Source organism: Pantherophis guttatus, chromosome 7 (genome assembly GCF_059756535.1).
Source record: "Pantherophis guttatus breed Tessera chromosome 7, ASM5975653v1, whole genome shotgun sequence".
NCBI classification, from domain to species: domain Eukaryota; kingdom Metazoa; phylum Chordata; class Lepidosauria; order Squamata; family Colubridae; genus Pantherophis; species Pantherophis guttatus.
In genome coordinates this window covers 54,343,381-54,363,648 of record NC_142069.1, presented here as the reverse complement: position 1 = coordinate 54,363,648, position 20,268 = coordinate 54,343,381, and the positions used below count along the sequence as shown (strand labels likewise).

Below are 20,268 nucleotides of genomic sequence, written 5' to 3'. Positions count from 1 at the left end.
TTCCACCTGACCTCTGGGAGACCTTTGGATTGGGTGATTGATGATGGACAGTGGGAGGGGATGCTTTCTATGTGCAACTTTCATACCTATTGCTTTAGTTTCAGCTTTCCTTTGGTTGTGTTCATTTCATCTTCCAGTAAAAGTACATTACTCTATAAAATATGGAGCTTGGCTCATTCTTTCCTGGACTTTGAAGGAAGCACACCTGACAGGTTCCTGTTTGTTGCAGGGGCCATTTTGGGTCTAGCACATCTGCTTTTACATTGTGGGTGAGCCAGTTGTGTTGTGTTGTGTTTTGTAGGTTAAAAAAGGGCAAAGAAGTGACATTGACTTGGCCACGCCCACCCAGTCACTTACCACCAAGCTCTGCCCACTAAGCCACGCCCACAGAACCGGTAGCATAATTATTTAGATTTCACCCCTTAATGCTGTCAGAAATAGTGTAGGTCTGCTGCTTGGGCAGGAGGGCAGACTAGATCAGGGGTCACCAGTCTTTCAGACCTCAGGGACCACTAAATTCATAATTTTAAATCCCGCAGACCAATATGATCTGCCTAATGACTGGCTGGGTGGGTGTGGATAGGTGACCATGTGACTGGGTGGGTATGGCCAATTCACTGTCACTCACATCGAGGGGCACCTTGCCAGCCTCTACTCGCCCCTCCCCTCCCAGCCACTCCTCGCCTCTCCACCTGGGCTCCTTAGGACCCCAACAGGAAGCAGTTGTTGAAGCTAAGCAGCCACCACAAGAAAGAGTTGGCAAAACAGCTGGCTCAGTTCAAATTGGATCTGACCGAGGAGGCTCAGCAGAAGCACTTCACTGAGGACTAGGAGCATAGGCTTTCCAAGCAGAGGGAAGACCTGCGGGAGTGCAAGGCCAGGTACCAGCGGGCTGAGATGCTCAGCCAGTTCCAGGCCATGATGCAGTCCCACTGGAACAAGGCCCTCCGGCTCTTTGCCACCAGCAGCACTTCCCTCCAGCCTTTGCTCAAAGCCCCGCACAAGGAGGCTGAAAAAGACCCCAAGTCAGAATTTCTCCCCCACCCCGACCCACACAAAAAGTCCCAATAACACAAACGTTCATTGCACGTATCCGGCCCAGGGGCCATATTTTGAGGACCCCGATTTATTGCAATATTAAAAATGCAAATAATTTTTCTGCAGACCACCAAAATTTTCTCGCGGACCACCAGCGGTCCATGGACCACCAGTTGGTGACCACTGGACTAGATGACCTACAAAATCCCTTCCAACTCTGTTATTCTGTCCTACTGCCAATGCATTCATTTTGATGTGTAGAAGAGCAAACAGCTTACTCTCTTGAAATTCCTCTTCAATATCTCTGCTCTGCAAGAGGGATTCATACAAAGGAGAGACTACCTACATAAATCACTTGCTTTTTTCTCTCCACTTCTCTCACAGAGTGGGGTTTGGAGAGAAGGGAATTTCAAGAAGTGTAGGGTGTTTGTGTAGCACACCCTGACTCCCAATGCAATTGCATTGCACTCAACCATTCCAAAGGGCAAGGGGTGTTAGGAAGCAAATCTAAGGAATAATTAATTCAAGCAACACTGAATTTACATATTGCATTAAGCTATGGATTGTTCAACTAATCTTTGTTTAAATAAACTACAACTGTCAAGTTCCTACCATAAGCTAGCCATAAACCTTTGTTTATAAAACACAGTAGCTGGATTCATATAATATACTAAGCCAAAATCAAATTAATCACATTACAACTTACTACAATATGTAAATACACCCACTGATTTGTTCAATCAATCATATTTAATGCAAACCATAGTTCAATACAATGTGCTAACCCAGCCAAAACAACTTGGGAACGTTAACTGGGGTTTTGTATACTTCATTAAAATATACACAGACACTCTTTTTTCAGTACAATTTGGCTTGCTTTCAAGCTGTTTTAAAGGATGCTAGCTTTTGCTTCAGAATATTTTGTTGAGAGACTGAAATTGGGATCAATTCTGCATTCATAGCTCATTAAATACTTCTTGATGTTTTCAAACACAGAATATTTCTTAATCTGTTCCTTTTATATAATGGCATAAATTGGTTTAAACTGGGCAAGACCATATTTTCAATGCTGAGTTTAAGGGAGTTTCACTAAAAAGTACATTGATCATATCTCTATACATTTGTTATTGTTTTCATTTTTCAGATAGGCTTTTACTTCAACAGGAAAAACACTTTCTTGATAGGCTGTAGTGAAACTTTAGAAGATAGAAAAAAGAAGAAATTACTGAGCAATTAAAAATTTTGAAGTAACAGTTAAAGGTAACTCTAGAAATAGAACCAGGACAGACGATATGATAGGCTTTGTACTCAGGTATCTTTTTATGCCAAGTTGTCACCTCTTTAAAAAAATTCTTTAAAATAGTCATTCAAATCAAGAAATTTGTTGTAAAATTTATATTTGCAGTATTTAATCCTGAAATTTGTTTAAAGTGTTGGAACTAAACAAGGACACATGACAAGCCTATGTTACAAACACCTTTTACCTATGGTTTGTATGCAAATGACAATAAATCAAAATCATGGTTTATAAACCAGTATATGTTTCATATGTTATACTAATCTAAACAAGAACAAGATATCTTAAAATCATGTGAATCCAATCAACATATGAAATTGTTCTGAAGGAATATGGATTATAATGGGAAGGGCTTCTAGATCATTGGAGGTGTCCGATTGTTACTTTTGCCATCTTTTTTCTTTGTAATTAAGTCACCCAAAATAAGTTTACCCTAAATTAAAATTTCATGTTTACATTATAAACCATATGCAGGTAGTCCTCGGGTTACAACAGCGAGCCCAAAATTTATGTTGCTAACCAAGACATTTGTTAAATGAATTTGCTCCATTTTATGACGTGTCTTGCCACATTGGTTAAATGAATCACTATAGTTAATAATATGGTTGTTATTAAAGTGAATCTGGATTCCCCACTGACTTTGTTTGTCAGAAGATCACAAAAGATGATCACATGATCTCAGGACACTGCAACCATCATAAATATGAGCCAATTGCAAGTGTGAAAAATGATCATAAGTCACTTTTTCAGTGCCATTGCAACTTTGAGCCATCACTAAATGAACTGTTGTAAGTTGAGGAATACTTGATAACTGTATCAGGTTATTTTCAGAAAGGATTTCCTTTCTTGTTTTGCTCATATATCTGATTGTCTTCTTTTTGAATGAAACCATGTTCACATGACCAGATATATGAACATATGGAAATCAGGAACAAAGTCTGTTATTACAAATATCTTGTTCTTCCACCTGTACATGTTCAATAAATCTAGCTTGGCTACTGGTACATTATGTTGTAGCTGTTTTACCATTAAATTACAGGACATAGAAGTTTACTAACCTACTCCAAACAATATGTCTTTAATTTGAAGGAGGAATAATTCCTCTGAAGATATTAGGAAACTCTAGTTTTCTTGAATTAACTTAGTATATTATTAGGAATCATTAAATTCTTCTGACCTTTCTCACTCACTATAACTTCGCTTTAGGCAAATCCCAGGAATCATCACAGGAAAAATTGTAAATTGATTTAAATGCACTTTACTTTAAAACTGCTTTAGCCAAGCTTGGGAAAATGTATTGACCAATCATAATTATTCAAAGATTCAATTAAATGTTCTTTCCTCTGAAAAAACCCTTTGAATGAAACACAATAGAAGTGTTTTGGCCGTTTAATACAAAGTAGTTATGAGTACTATGCCACAACAGAATGCACTCTAAAGTTCCTATGAATATATAGGGTCATGATGGTGAACCTATGGCACCAGTGCAAGGGGATCATGCATAAGATTGCGGCAGTAGAGCCCTTGACCCACAGAGAGGGTCTCCTCAGGGTGCCGTCGGTCAAGCAATGTCGACTGACGACCCCCAGGGGGAGAGCCTTCTTTGTGGGGGCACCCGCCCTCTGGAACGAGCTACCCCCAGAAATATGACTGATCCCGGACCTCCGTACTTTCCATCGAGCTTTGAAGACCTTCCTATTTCAGCAAGCCGGGCTGGCTTAAAATTTTAATGGGTTATTTTATGGGTAAAGGGTTTTAAATTTTGGGAAGCCAATTTGATTTAATTCTGTTTTAATTTATTTTAATTTTTATATTGTATGTATTTTAATCTTGGCTGTTCACGGCCCTGAGTCCTTCGGGAGAAGGGTGGTATACAAATTTAATAAACCTTAACCTTAACCTTAACCTTGCCGCGTGTTTCCCGAAACCGGTCTGGCCTGAAAGGGGAGCATGGAGGATATCGCAGCATCGGAGCCCTTCCCGGCTGCTTCCCAAAGCCAGCCTGGCCTGAGAGAGAATCACGCGGGAGATTGCAGCATCGGAGCCCTTCCTGGTTGCTTCCTAAAGCTGGCCTGGCCTAAGAGGGGATCGCACAGGAGATCACAGCATCAGAGCCCTTCCCAGCTGCTTCCCAAAGCCGGCCTGGCCTGCAAAGGGAGCGTGTGGGAGATTGCGGCTTCAGAGCCCTTCCCAGGTGTTTCCCGAAGCCAGCCTGGCCTACGACTGGAGTGTGCAGGAGGTCACCAGCTGGACTAGCCCAGAAGCGGCGTGTCCCCCAGTTATGGGCTGGATGTGGGCCCAAGGTAGAGGGGAGGGCGAGTTGGCAACCCTCGGGAGAGCACTGTGCTTAGATGCTGTGTGCTCTCAGGCCTCCTGTCCATCTCTGCTTCTGCGAAGCAGAAAAAAAGTCTTATCCCATGCCCTCCCAGGGTCCTGGTCTCGGTGCTGATTCAAGGGCTTCCTCCATGGACCGCTAACAGCCCAAGGTTGGTGGTGCCAAGGCAGGCCATGCCTCCCACTGCTTTGAGCTCGGAGCTGTAAGCCGCATCCATTGGTAGCTGCACTTTACTCCCGAGCACTGTTGGCCAGAGGAGGTAGGGAGAAAGGCGAGGGGGCAGCACTGTTGAGGGCGCCGGAGCCAGGAATGGGCAGGCAGATTAGAGGCAGCCAGTAGATTGCTGACTTGCTCACTCAACTATTCGCCCCCCAGAGCGTGCAGGCAGCGAATGAAACCCGTGTCATGGCCGCTGCCGCTGCCTCCGTGCTTCAAGGCCGAGCATCAGCATGGAGAGCGCAGACCTCCTGAGCCGCAGGAAGCGGCTGCCAGTGATGCCCTCAGGTGAAGATGTTGCAAGCAGGGAGGCTCAACCCACCTCAGGAGCCACAAAGCGTTTGCCACCCCTCTGACACCCACCGAGTGTCCTCCAACTGCGAGTACCTCTCTTCCTCCTCCTTCCCAGAAGTGCTTGCATGCCCACCGGGAAGGGAGAGGCTGGCGACTGGCTGGGCCTGCTTTAATAGAGAGGCGTCCTCACCATTCAGAATGGCAGAGAGGTCCAGCTGGCCAATTTCTAGCTCCAATGGACACCAAAGCTAGGGTTGACCCCAGCTGCTTCTCTCCATCACAATGATTTCTGGATGCGGCTTACAGCTGCGAGCCTGAGTGGCGGCTGCCTTGAGTCTTCAAATTTCAAGTGACAAGAGATGTGTTACTTTTGGGTAGACTGCAGGATTGCCCCGCCTGCCCTCTGGCCAGCTGGTCTTCAGCGCACGGCTCGTTGGCCTTTGGACATCAGATTCCCACCACCCAGCACCAGTTCAGGAGGTCCTTCCCCCACAGGGGACAGAGAGAGGGAGGGAGGAGGGAAAGTTAGAGGGACGTGAGGTGGGGAGGGGGAGGGAGGGAGAGAGAGATAAACTTACTGATTGTAAGCTCCTTGTGGCTGAGAATTGCTGCAAAACAGAGTTTCCTGAAGTGGACCAGTAGATTCCTAAACAACTTAAAAAAATGATCTACCATGTTTCCCTGAAAATAAGGCCGTCTTATATTTTTTTGAACCCTGAAATAAGCGTTTGGCCTTATTGCCATGCGCTCCAATTGGGGATGTCTTATTTTGGGGAAAACAGGGTAGTAAAAAGAAAAGTCATCCAAAAGAGCAACATGCCAACAAAAGCAAATAACACACCCAGGAGCAAAGCAAATTAAAGTTTAATTTGTGTGTATTGCTTAATGGACTGCAACGCCCAGCCAGTCACATGACCACCTAGCCACGCCCACCCAGCTGATACAGTCTCCCCAACAGTCTGAGGGATCGTGAATTGGCCCATTTAAAAAGTTTGAGGACCTCTGACATAGACAAAGGCATTCTTTAATCATCCAATCCAATTCTTCTTTATCTCTTACATCATTGTTTGATCCCTTAGATTAATTATAGCTGCACTGAGAGAAACAATTCTTTTTCACATAAATTAATCATTCTTTTTCTTAAAAGTGCAAGGTGTTCTTATGGGATTTTTGCTCAAAAAAAAGAGAAAAATGAACTTTTTAGATTTGAAACTTAGAAAGATGATTCAAGATTGCAAAAATTACAACAGATTTATTCCATACTTTAAATTGTCTCAGTTCCGTTTAGATACCGCATGCTTCACAGACTTCAGGAGGTAAATGTTCATGCCACCATTTCCTACCAGATGAAAGTCTGAAAGTTTTGTCTGGTAACATACAGCTGTGGCCACAGTCATTGCTACAATTTTAAGAAAACCAAGGGACCTCCTTCCAGTAAATATACTTTAAAGCTGTTACCGAGAAAAATGTGAATAGTGTGTCATGGATGCTATTTGGCAAATATTACACAACTAGTATACAAGGAAGTATCTCACCAAGATATAATGAAATGTCACTGGTTTATCTCAATGCTTTGCTTGGACTGGCATACAAAGCTTCAATTATGGCACAAAGAGGAAAGGTTAACTCTCTTAAGTACTCCTTTATGTCATTCCTTTGCTCCTGCAAGGAAGACGTGTTTTAGCAAAAAGGCAAGTGCTGGAAGAAATATCCCTCTTGTTCAGTTCCAAGCCAAGAGAAAGACACTGGAAAGAGGGAGGCTGATTGGAAAGATAGTTTAATGATGAAGCAGAATCACATGAGTTCTGGTGCAGCTGACAAAATGGAGTTGAGAATGAGGGGTTTTTATACCTTCTTTGGGCTTTGCACTTGAACTTCCTGTTCCTGTGCAAGAATATTCTATTGGCTGTTGTCAGATTCCTATGGGGTCCTAGATGTTTGTCTGAACTTCAGGGTTTGGTTGAAGTTTGGACTGCTCTGAGATGTTGCAATGAAGAGGTTTGTGTTCTGAAAGGGTGTTGGGCAATTCTTATTGTGACTTAATGGCTTTGTCCTGTGTTGGATTTTGAATGAGGGCTAATCCTACCATTCTGCCTTTGTTTCAAAACATCCTGTCTTGAAAGGATTACCAAATCTGCATTTCTAAAAGTTGGTTTTAGTATCTGCTGGGAGCAGGGAGCTGGGAGCTGGCCTTAGTATCTGCTGGGAGCAGGGAGATTGAGTCTATTTTTGGTGGGGTCTTATTTCCCACCCCCCATCTACTGGTATGAGGCAGCGGAGTGGGGCAAGTGGCCCCTCGTGCCAGCCTTCTGAAGGGTCGCAGCAGGCCATCCCACCATCCACGAAACAGCTGATTTTCAGATGCCACTCAGGCCGCAGCCTCCAGCACGCGTGGCTGTTTTTGCAGCCGATTACAGCCGCAAAAGCAGCAGGAGGCCAAGTGACACGCCCCACAGACCTTTTGTCTGGCCTTCCAATGGGTACTGTAGCAGCAGCTACCAGTATCCACATTTTTTTACTGTTATTTCATCCCAACCCACATGGCCCAATATGGTGTTAAAAGTTAACATTTCAGAAACACTACCATAGCTGAGGAGGTCTCCCTGTGCAATGCTCTGCTGCAGCTTTGGAGCAAACCTCTGCATTCACCTGCACAGGATTGCAAGACTGGAGGCTCCGAAGCCATGGAGGGAGTGTTTTTGGATGTGCGTCTGTGCAGGGCACCTCTTTGAAAAAACGATCTGCAGGTGTGTGTGTTTGGGGGGGGAGATTTTTCTGCACATTGTCCTAGCTGTGGAGGAAAGGATGCACACACACACACACACACAGAGGTCCCTAAACCCCCCCTCCCCCCTCCCAAGGCAGCCACATCCCTTCACTAACCTGCTTTCCAGCTCCGTTCTCCACTGCACCTGCAGGACAAAGTAGTCTGTGCGACTATGGTAGAAAAAAAAGTGCCAGAAATTCAGACCTTTCAACTTCTCACAAAAAAAAAAAAAAAAAAAATCTTGCAAAGTTGGAAGGTTTTTTTTATTGTAGTCCCACAGACTACTTTTCTTCCCGTGCATGTGGCAGTGGAGAATGGAGCTGGAAAGCAGGTTAGTGGAGGGATGTGGCTGCCTTGGGAGGGGTGGGGGTGGGGGTTAGGGATTGAAAAAAGCAGAAGGCCCCACAAGCCTCACGCCCCCTTCAAAAACACAGTCTTACTTCAATTGGCTGCAATGCCCCAAGTTGGCACACCCCGGCCTCCGCCTGCTCTCTGACATTAGATAGGACTTCTCGCACATGCACATAAGCGCACATGCACAAACACACACAGAGAGGTTTGATCGGATCACCCGCTGCTTCTGCCTTTTGCTGGTGCCTTCCCAGCATGTTTTGGAAGGGAGATAAAACTAAATCCTGCAGTCTCTCACAGCAGCCATGCAAACCCTAGCACGGGTAACAGCAGCTATGCCTTCTTCCTTCCAAAACATGCCAGGATATAATCTGAATAACACCGGCAGCAGTGAAATGCTTCCTGAAAGGGAGGCAACAAACAGGAAGGGTGCCCGAACTCACAGCATTTTGTTTTGATTGAGGTGTTGCTTGCTCACTTGGTATGGTAGGAACTCTTTCATGTGTGCAAGGAATCTCCTTTCCTTGGGGTTCCCTGTACACATGCACATCCATGGTTTCGGCATAAATCATCCCCAAGGAAAGGAGGATCGGCAGAAAAATCCACCCTCCCCCCATTTCCTTGGGGATGATTTATGCCAAAACCATGGATGTACATGTGTACAGGGTTGGCGGAGCTGATGAGTGGGGGGATCTGGTTTAGATGAGTAAGGTGGGGCAGGGGGGCAGAATTGGATTGGGTGAGCTACTGTTTCGGCAGACAGCAGCTCCTTGGCAGCCCTGCAGCGGGATAGACAGATGGAGGAGGGAAGGGAGATTACCCCTTCATCTTTGCACTCCAAAAATTGCCCCACACCAGGCAAGAGCAGACAGCTGGAGGAAGGGGCGATTTCCCCCTCCCTCCTTCATCCCGCTGCAGAGCTACCATAGAGCTCCTGCCTGCTGAAGCTGCAGGATGGCCAAGAGCAGCGCGGCCAGGAGGGCAAAGAGCCCTTGCAAGGCCAACAACAGCGGGTGCAGCCAGGCAGAAGCGGGGGAGGCAGCAGGCAATCCCAATGCGCCACACTGCTTTCTCCCTTGTAGCAGCAGCCTGCATAAGCACACAGCCAGCACGAGAGCTAGCGCTCACCAGGGCCAAGGCCTGAAGAGTACTGTTCTGGCATGTTTTGGAAGGGAGATAAAAAAAAGTCCTGCAGTCTCTGGCTGCCACCATGCAAACCCCAGCATGGACAACAGCAGCTGTGCCTTCTCCTTTTCAAAACATGCTGGGACGGCATCAGCAGCAGGCAAAGGCAGCAATCCGATCAAGAGCCCTCACAAGGCCAGCAGCAATAGGTACAGCTGGGCAGAAGTGGGGGAGTGGGGGGAGAAGGCAATCCCAACGTGCTGTGGGCAGGGCTGGGGCTGGCAACACCTCCAGGTGCCCAACTGATCCGTGGGCCACAATTAAGGTGCCAAACTTCCATAAGGTGACCAGGGAAGGGAAGGGCTGCCTCCTGTGCTGCCCACGCCCACCCATTCACTAGGGCTTATTTTGGGGGGAGGGCATATATTTACACCCACCCCAAAAATCAGGCTTGGCCTTATTTTCAGGACATGTCGTATTTTCGGGGAAACACAGTACTTTAAAAATAACTTCAACAAGCAAACTTGTTGAGGCTCAAAATATTCTTGTATTTCAAAAACACTTTATCAAGAAGCAAAATGTTTTATCAAAAAGCAAAATGTAATTACCATCCACAAAGGTAATTTACATTTCAGTCCAATTAAAGGCAATGGCAAAACAAAATAAAGAGTAAGCTGAAACATGAAAAAAGTAGAAATAACACAAAATGGGGCAGAGGAAAATCTAATAATATCTGGCCTGATTAAACGGTCTATATATACATTAGCTATAAAGGTCATGATGATTGTGCTATTAATAAATTTTCACTTGCAATTTTCTTTTTCCTTGTAATCTGATGGCAATAAATGAAAGCAACAGGTTCTAATTCTGCTTTGCACACAAATGAAACAAATATTCTGAAATACAGTGGTCTGTAAAAACCATGAAATAAAAGAATAGATTCTTTCTGAAACAAAGATAAGAAAAGATGCCAAGTATCTTATCCATGCTGGGGCTAGGCCTGCATTCCTAGCATACCACACTCCCTGTGAAGTAACTTGAGGGAAAAGAACAAGAAATAAATGTCAATTATATCTATTAACCAATACCTAAATTGGAAAAAAAAACTTTACAGAATCTGTAAAGCATCAGTTATATTTCAATAGACAACAGACTATCAGCAGGGCTTAAACAGCATTGGGTTTAATGATTTTTTAAAAAAATTCAGATTTCAGCAGGACACGCTTCCTTTCAATGGGAATGGATGTGGCCAAGGTTAAAACAAAAGCTTAAATGAATAAAGAAATTTATTCAAAATGCATGCGGTTTTTAGTCAAGATTGTTTTTTTCTTTTAATTAAATCCCGCACTAACTTCATTAAAAGGCGCCCAGAATACAGTAAGGCACAATTTTCTAAAAAAGAAGAGGAGAGTTCGCAGAAGGACAGAGGCATTTCAAGTAGAAATCTTTTGTAAAAAGAGGACAAAGAATTTCATCCTGCGATCCCTCTTCTCCCCGCCTCCAAACGCTATAAGGCTGGGAGTTTCATTTATTTTCCAAGATACATTAAAAGCTCTGCATAGAAGCACCGCTCGAGTCCTATCCTAAACTGTTCCTCTTAATTATGTCACAATTTTTTCTATAGGATATCTTTCTCTCTCTCTAACGGAAATGAGTCGTCAGTCACCCACAATGCTGTTCCACGCCTTTTTCTTTTAAATAATGAAGGAAGCAAGGCGGGGGGGAATAAAAACGTGGCTCGCCCCGTCCGAAAGTCTAGTGAAACCACTACAGTGCTGGGGGAGACTAGGCCAACTTGCGCATTAGGAGCGTGAATATTCCTCGCCCGCCACGCGGCTTTCTCCTCCAAGCCAGGTTGCCCGGGACAAGGCATCACCGCCAGTTTTGCTTCTCTGACGTCCGCCTGCTAGGTGGCTGGAGAAAAAAGGCCCGGCACACTAAGCCGCCTTTCGAGCCATGTGCCCCGGCAGCCCCCAAGCTTTCTTGTGTCCAGACTCGTGTCTAGAGCGAGGTGGGGAAGAGGCCTTGCCTTGCCCACCCAGTCTACCTGTAAAGGCGAGCAACGCCTTTCTCTCAGGCAAGAATCCAAACCACGGTACCTCGGCTGTGTCTCCGCCTTGCGCTTTTTTTCTTGCAGCTCCTGTAAAATACCTCGCTCGGGCGCCGGGAGCTCCTATTAGGCTGGGTTTTACCGGAACGTGTGTAAATATTTTCTCAGTCGTCACTACACGCTGATGTAAAGGTCCACGGCTACATTAAAATCCTTCCAGGAAAAATGTGGCAGAGCGCGCTATGAATAAATGAATGAATGGTCGGCGGCAATTTCATGCGGCGGCACAGCGATCAGCATCCCTTCCTCCCCCTTCTCGACATCAACCTACGTAGGGGCTCAGCAGAACCAGTAAAGCGATTCACTGACAACTGCACCTGGCGAGCCCCGCTGCCTGCCGTGCGTGGCCATGATGTTCCGAATTTATGATTTCATTTGTTTAAGGCTGGGGAGCGCTTGCTCGGTCGGTCGCTTTTCCTCGCGGCTGCTTCCTCCCCGCCTCCTCCAGGAGGACAGTCCTAGGTGTTTTGAGTGGAACACTTTTGCCCGAAATAGGTAGGACGGATTCCGGGCATGTATAGCCGCCGCATCCGCCCGGTCGGTTAGGAAGAAAGGCACTCGGACACTGACCTGAGGCTTTGCTTTTTCCCCGGCATGAGTGAACAGTCGGCGCGATGGGCGCTTCTTATCCAGCTGAGAACAGCTAAAGGGCTACTTCCTCTCGTTTGGTGGATATAGGAGTGGTGTTGATCCCAGGCAGCGTTCACGGATTTTCTGATCGGGTTAATTGCTTAATCCCAAGAGTTTAAAAGGGTTTATTATAATCAAGAGTGTAACTTACTGCTCTAGGAGTCTATTGTTCCAGGTGGGTTGGGAGTATCAACCCTAAAAACTGCTGGCTAGTTGTAATCCTGCTTCATATGGCAAGACTATTGTTATAGAAATGAAAGGCTGGAACACATTCCTGGGTCAGACAGATGCATTTATTTGCGCAAAGGTTCAGTGCAGTTTTTGGTTGTTGCAAAACTGAACAAGGATGAGTTATGATTTCACGATTTATATATGTTTTTAAGACAAAGAGTTCTATGAGCCCTTCCGGCTTCCATATATGGTTACATTAAAAATACATTATACTTACATTACACTTTACCATATATGGTTACATTAAAATACATTATGCTTACATTACACTTTACTAATTACAAAACCATTACATACTAGTTAATAAAATTATTTTGGCTACACATTTTTACTCTCCATCATTTACTAATTATTAAACTATTACAACTACTTAACCCATCACTTTATAGTTTACAACTTTCCTTTAAGTGCTGTAATGTTTAAATGCAGAAATTATGGCTATAGTTTAAACAATAAGTGACTTTCTGTCTCCCATGTATATCCGTTCAGATGTTCACATATATCTGAATTTCCGTAGTTTTTGATTCTATTAAGATGTATAGAATCAGTGTGTTTGACACAGTGTCATAGGTCAAGTAATTATGAGGAAATCCATGAACTAATTGCTTAGCTTCTTTTCTTTATCCGAGTCAGTCATTTACCAGAACACCATTCTTAGCTCTCCTGATGGATGACAGCTGGGCCTCATCAGAAGATATATTTACCAATAATGGGGTTCAGCTGCCTTTAACAAGTACGTTTCTCTTCTTATAATAATGTGAATAGAGAGGTTCTCTCAAAGTTCAATAGAGAAGGTTATTCAGAGTTCATATATTTGATCTGACTTTATGTATCTGACTTGGTATGATTATTTATTTTATTCACCTTATTTGCTATATTTACCTCATTTCTACCTCACTATGAAAAATGCTGCTGAAGTGGTAACACTTGCTGTCCTTTTTTTGTTAAAGAAAAGGGGGGAAAGAAGCAATAGCATTGCACTCTGCTGAACAGGTTTGCTTGCATCTGTACCATTTTATTAACCCAGAAAAACAACATGTGACTGCTATTTATAGGACTGAAAAATACGGTATACACCTATCTCCCCATCTTCACTTGAAAATGTACTTAAGCAGTACTAATTATTTTACTGCCACTGTTGTGGAAGAAGGAATTCAGAAACATCCCTTCAAGGCAGACAGAATCAGTTTATTTATTTATTGCAATAAAGGATCAGGCCTGATATCGTTACCAAAAAGGAAGTCTGAACGACCTATGATTTTCAGCTCAAAGCCTTTATACAGTTTCAAACAAAGGATTCTGTGAAGTCAGCATTTTCTTATTATCACAGACATATGTTAAACAAAATGACATACCTTAATTACTGAGTTTGTTACTATCTTTGCCAAACAGTTATAATTCTTCTTAGAAGTTACTGAAGCATAGATTCAAATTATCTTCTTGTTGAAACAATAATATGGACATCTCCGTTTCTCTGACCTTCAAAATGTAAATCACCAGACTGTCTTTATCTGTGACAACTGAGGGGCCTTGGTGTACAAATCCTACTTGAAAGGAATGTGTTTGCCTTTTATTTCAACTGGATACATTTGCAAGCACAATTTCTCTTCTACAATACTATGAACAAAGAGGGCCCTTCAGTGATCATCTAGCTGGATCCGCTTTTCCTACTTTACCACAACTACAGGGTTTAGTTACCTGCAACTTTTTCTTATTAGGTTGATCTTAACTATGCCTGTCTGAAATCTGCAATTATAGGCCTTGAAGAATTGGCTGTTTGTAGATTTTGCTGCTCTGAGTGAATCCATGATGATCTCTGTAAAAATCCATGGCTCCCTTGTGTAAGAATCCCCCCTTCTAGAAGAATGAAATATTTTGGGAACTATTAAATGGCAAGATATTATATTTCCCTAAAGGAGAAATGGAGAAACATGCTCTTAAAAGACAGAAAGCAGACTCAATCTCCCTGCTCCCAGCAGATACTAAGGCCAGTTTTTAGAAATGCAGATTTGGTAATCCTTTCAAGACAGGATGTTTTGAAACAAAGGCAGAATGGTAGGTTTAGCCCTCATTCAAAATCCAACACAGGAGAAAGCCATTAAGCCACAATAGGAATTGCCCAACACCCTTTCAGAACACAAACCTCTTCATTGCAACATCTCAGAGCAGTCCAAACTTCAACCAAACCCTGAAGTTCAGACAAACATCTAGGACCCCATAGGAATCTGACAACAGCCAATAGAATATTCTTGCACAGGAACAGGAAGTTCAAGTGCAAAGCCCAAAGAAGGTATAAAAACCCCTCATTCTCAACTTCATTTTGTCAGCTGCACCAGAACTCATGTGATTCTGCTTCATCATTAAACTATCTTTCCAATCAGCCTCCCTCTTTCCAGTGTCTTTCTCTTGGCTTGGAACTGAACAAGAGGGATATTTCTTCCAGCACTTGCCTTTTTGCTAAAACACGTCTTCCTTGCAGGAGCAAAGGAATGACATAAAGGAGTACTTAAGAGAGTTAACCTTTCCTCTTTGTGCCATAATTGAAGCTTTGTATGCCAGTCCAAGCAAAGCATTGAGATAAACCAGTGACATTTCATTATATCTTGGTGAGATACTTCCTTGTATACTAGTTGTGTAATATTTGCCAAATAGCATCCATGACACACTATTCACATTTTTCTCGGTAACAGCTTTAAAGTATATGTACTGGAAGGAGGTCCCTTGGTTTTGTAGGAAGAAACATCCTTCTGGGGTCTGCTCCAAGTGGGGAAAAAGACACTGGAAACATGGAGACTGCTTGGAAAGATGGTTTAATGGTGGACAGGATCACATGGCTTGAGTTCCTGAACAGAAAAGGGGCAGATACAGTGAGTTTTCGGGTTTTATGCTCTCTCTGGCTTTGAACTTTCTGGGGCCCAGAAAGAGTATCCTGATTGGTTGTCAGACTTCCAGGGGGTGGGGTTTTTTAGCTAGCCTTGCTGACTGATGTAATCTTCCCGGTGCCATGTGGTGAGTTTCATCCTAGATGGATCCCATTGTCTTGCAGATGAGGTCCATTGACAAAGATTGACTTTCTGCCTCTGGCCCATTAACAAAAGGGTGGGGGCAGGAAGGTGGGAGCTGCTTTAAAACAGTGGTTCTCAACCTGTGGGTCGGGACCCCTTTGGGGGTCAAATGACCCTTTCACAGGGGTCACCTAGGACCATTGGAAAACACATATTTTCAATGGTTTTAGGAATAATTTTATTGTTGGGGGTCACCACAACATGAGGAACTGTATTAAAGGGTCCCAGCATTAGGAAGGTTGAGAACCACTGCTTTAAAACATGCTTCTCCATTTCTCATCTTGGGAAACATAATATTCTGCCTTTTTAATATTTCCCAAAATATTCCATTCTTCTAGGAAAGGGGTGGGTGCTAACCTCCTACAATCCCTACTTTTTTTTTCAAAACGTGAGTTTTGAAACAAGTTCTTGGCAAAAGATTAAAATTGATCAGTTCAGGTAGACTTAATAGGTGCTTTTAATTGTTCTAATGCAAAGGGGAAGGCATTGATAGGGGCAACAGAAAAGGATTCCTTCAGGGGCTTCCAAAAGCTTTCAACTATGAAGGTCTAGCAGTCGGCAAAAATTCTGAAAAGAAATTTACAGTATCCAATTTCTATGCCAATTAATTTCAGATTTCAGATATCACTTTCTGTGAGCTTCCAGTCAGGTTTCAAGCAAGCACATGTCCCAAAATTTTTCACAGCCATGATTTTCCTTTAAATTACAGGCTGCCCATTTCCAAGGGTTGGTTACTGAACCTGCCCTAGTTTTTACTTTAGTGCATCCAGGATTTGTGAGTCCAAATTGAGGTTAGTCAGTGTACAATCCAGGCTTTTTTTGGGGAGGGGGTATTATTACACATAATGAGCCCTGGGACTTCTACTCATGAGATCACCAGCGCAACATATTTATCTTTACTGGGCAACTGGGCAGCATCATTTATAAGTCACAGTCAGGGCTTGGGTTTTGGATATCACTTTTTCTGCTATCTCTTCAAGTGAGGGAATTGCCTGAGGGGGATTGTCCCTTCCCCCATGGAATTAGCAGGTAGATATGACTCCTTGGGCTTTTAGTGCTACAGAGCAAAATCAACCTAGGAGAAGCTTTGTGTGGAGGTAAGTGAAGGGAATAGTTTCAGTCTAATTCTGAATGGTGTGTCTCTCTCTGTGTGCATGTGTATGCAGCTACTTTTACAATACAGGCAATACAAACATTTTGGACATATTTCTCCTCCCCACCAGGCAGAAATCTAAGGTGTACATAACTTGCTGTCGCAACCACTCCCAAATACAATTCTTACAATAAACTGATTACAATATAAATGAGACAAGAAAGAAAATCTTACAATGAATTTCCACCTTCCCCATAGTCTTTCCAGCTGTCTTCTGAGGATTGAAAAGAGTCTTTTAGTCTTTACTTGTCCATCTCAGGATCTTTTCTTTCATGTCTGCTGGGTAGCATGCTTGGTGGTAAGGCTTGGTCGGTCAGGCTTGGGAAGATCTGTTCCACTCTGGTTGCTGTGATGACTTTCAGTGAAGACTGGATTCAAACCCAATTCCTGATTCAAACAGATGGAAGGTCTCCTCTGGAGGCAGCATCTGGATCCATGTGCTCTGCTTCCACAGGTTGCAGAGTCCTTCGTGCAGGGCTGAAAGACATTAGAACAGGGCCTCCTTCCTCCTTTTGTGGGTAATCTTCACAGGAAAGGTAGGATTAGAGATGGGGGGGTAGATAGCTTACAGGCAGAGTTTGAAAAGAAACAACACAACAGTATTGCAGTTACTAAACAGATAATGCAGTTTCAACAAAATGGATACACAACAGATGAGAAAGAAAAAAACTGGATTCACATGCTTTGGGAAAGAGAGATGAACAGGTAAAACCATTTAAACACATACAGTAAATGCAAGACTGGATTTTTTTTCTTTTCTTGTAAATGAACTTAAAACGTTTCTTCATAAACTTGAGTTGTTACTTTAAGATACAGAGAGGGAAGGAGGAAAAAAAATCAGAAATAAAATGTCTCCTTACTCTGTTCTTGTTGGCCAGACAAATACAGGGCAAAGGCTCTTTCTTTTTCTCTCTCTCTCTCCCATTTTTCATTGCTTCAACCTTTTTTTTTCTTTTCTAACAATTTAAAGTTCTTGTCTCTAGAGATCAGATACATTTTACAATTACAATTACCTCGAGGGCGCACAAAGACTTAGACACACACACATAAAACAAGGAAGATAAAGAGAAGAAAGCAGAATTCTGAGATCTACACACACACTGATCATTCCCGCCATAAATCTCAGTTAAATTACGGAAGGCACAAATCTTAACAAACATACCACGTGGTTACATAGAAGATAGAGAGACAAACAAACAAACCAAACAAAAACCCCAACATTCCTATTTATATATTTCCCTTTTCTTTTAAGTATCTTTATTTAGCCAAATTTGTCTCCCGGTGTTATCTCTTAGCAAAGCCCATTTTTGACACAATTCCCGCTTGTTTCCTATTCATGCCACTCAAAATGGGCATCCACCTGGTGTCCCAGGCCTCGAGCAATTCTCCCATGGGGTTCCTGCCACCCGCGAACTACCGCTATCCATGATCCTTTTGGTAGAAGGATCACTTCGACTTAGCCGGGTGGCCCGCCATCAATTTTCAGAGAAAAGGCTCTGGGAAGGACTTCAATTCCCTTACGAAGTATGGGACCCTTCCTTAGGGAACTCGCTATAGATTTTCAGATCCAAAAAGGGGATCCGGGAGGACCTGCTGCCCCCAGCAGTGAGTACTGGCACCTCCTCACACTATCTCCGCATCTGGGCTAGACACACCGGGATTCCCTTCTACATTTTTATTACCCTTTTCACTTTCACTTGACATTCGCTCGGCTTCCGTTCCCTTTAAACACAAAGTTCCACATTCGGTGACCCCACCTTGCTTTCTCTATCCTACCAGTCACAGCTCGATGGAGCTAGCAGTAGGCAGAGGTGCGGCTAGAGGTCACTCAAAGAGGTGAAATCAGACTGTTTTCCGGATGGAATTCCCCACACACACTTCCTGCTTCCCTAACAGAAGGTCCTGCACTCTGGCAAAACCCCCATGCTCTCCAGACTGTTGGTCTTTCTGCGGTTAGGAAATGCACAGAGCAAGCAAGATCCAGCTGTGATTGGGAGAATGATCCTCACACACATACATGCAAGCATACACACATTTCCCATGCTTTTTTCCATGCTTTAAAATTAAAATTTAGAGGTACTCACCTTCTTTCCAAGTAGCCTTTGAGCTCAACACTCAAAACCCCTTTAAAACCTAGTTCCAAATGGCCAAGGTCCAGGAAAACTTACCCACAGACTCAATGGGTCTGATGCTAGCAAGGGAGGCTTACCTGGGCCTGGTCCATTGGTTAGGTTAGCTTGGAGTCCCATCTGGGCCGCCAAATTGTAGGAAGAAACATCCTTCTGGGTTCTGCTCCAAGTGGGGAAAAAGACACTGGAAATATGGAGACTGCTTCGAAAGATGGTTTAATGGTGGACAGGATCACATGGCTTGAGTTCCTGAACAGAAAAGGGGCAGATACAGTGAGTTTTCGGGTTTTATGCTCTCTCTGGCTTTGAACTTCCTGGGGCCCAGAAAGAGTATCCTGATTGTCAGACTTCCAGGGGGTGGGGGGGGTCTTAGTTAGCCTTGCTGGCTGATGTAATCTTCCCAGGTGCCATGTGGTGAGTTTCATCCTAGATGGGTCTCATTGTCTTGCAGATGAGGTCCATTGACAAAGATTGAGTTTCTGCCTCTGGCCCATTAACAAAAGGGTGGGGGCAGGAAGGTGGGAGCTGCTTTAAAACATACTTCTCCATTTCTCATCTTGGGAAACATAATATTCTGCCTTTTTAATATTTCCCAAAATATTCCATTCTTCTAGGAAAGGGGTGGGTGCTAACCTCCTACAGTTTTCTTAAAATTGTAGCAATGACTGTGGCCACAGCTGTATGTTACCAGACAAAACTTTCAGACTTTCATCTGGTAGGAAATGGTGGCATGAACATTTACCTCCTGAAGTCTGTGAAGCATGCGGTATCTAAATGGAACTGAGACAATTTAAAGAATGGAATAAACCTGTTGTAATTTTTGCAATCTTGAATCATCTTTCTAAGTTTCAAATCTAAAAAGTTCATTTTTCTCTTTTTTTTTTGATCCCATAAGAACACGTTGCACTTTTAAGAAAAAGAATGATTAATTTATGTGAAAATGAATATTTCTCTCAGTGCAGCTATAATTAATCTAAGGGATCAAACAATGATGTAAGAGATAAAGAAGAATTGGATTGGATGATTAAAGAATGCCTTTGTCTATGGCAGAGGTCCTCAAACTTTTTAAATGGGCCAATTCACGATCCCTCAGACTGTTGGGGAGACTGTATCAGCTAGGTGGGCGTGGCTAGGTGGTCATGTGACTGGCTGGGCGTTGCAGTCCATTAAGCAATGCACACAAATTAAACTTTAATTTGCTTTGCTCCTGGGTGTGTTATTTGCTTTTGCTGGCATGTTGCTGTTTTGGATGACTTTTCTTTTTACTACCCTGTTTTCCCCAAAATAAGACATCCCCAATTGGAGCGCATGGCAATAAGGCCAAACGCTTATTTCAGGGTTCAAAAAAATATAAGATGGCCTTATTTTCGAGGAAACATGGTAGATCATTTTTTAAGTTGTTTAGGAGTCTAGTGGTTCACTTCAGGTAATTCTGTTTTGCAGCAATTCTCAGCCACAAGGAGCTTACAATTAACAAGTCTCTCTCTCTCTCTCTGTCTCTCTCTCCCCCTCCCCCTTCCCTCCTCT

General features: G+C 43.5%; 1 protein-coding gene across 1 annotated transcript in view; it reads right to left on the bottom strand.

Moving 5' to 3' along the window:
• The window catches only part of SLC38A1 (solute carrier family 38 member 1), a 100,854-nt gene extending 88,349 nt beyond the window's left edge, over positions 1 to 12,505 (bottom strand). Inside the window, 1 exon segment of the mRNA XM_060690221.2 lies at positions 11,523 to 12,505. The gene's annotated coding sequence lies outside the window, so the exon portion shown is untranslated.
• Between the last annotated feature and the right edge of the window lie 7,763 nt (positions 12,506 to 20,268).